Source organism: Myotis davidii, unplaced genomic scaffold, assembly GCF_000327345.1.
Source record: "Myotis davidii unplaced genomic scaffold, ASM32734v1 scaffold1678, whole genome shotgun sequence".
Classification (NCBI taxonomy): Eukaryota; Metazoa; Chordata; class Mammalia; order Chiroptera; family Vespertilionidae; genus Myotis; species Myotis davidii.
The window spans coordinates 19,587-19,878 of NW_006289496.1; positions in this window are offsets into that span (position 1 = coordinate 19,587).

Here is a 292-nt window from a genome sequence, read left to right on the forward strand (position 1 = left end):
ACACCACAACGACCACATCCTCCCACATCCCAACGCCTTTCGCAGTGTCATTCTGCCCCGACATCACCTGCCAGGTCAGGCAGCCCAGGTCCACATGCTCTCGGAGCCTGATGCCTCTGTAGAGGGGGCTGCAGCTGTGCTGCCGGAGGGCCTTGGCAACAGAGCCATAGGCTCTGAAGAGGGGTTCCTGGCCCCAGAGCCCCAGGCCAAGGTGGAGGAGGATTCTGCCGCTGGAGAGAAGGCGGAGGAGGCAAAGGTCGAGCCCACGCAGGAGGCCGAAGCCCCCCAGGGT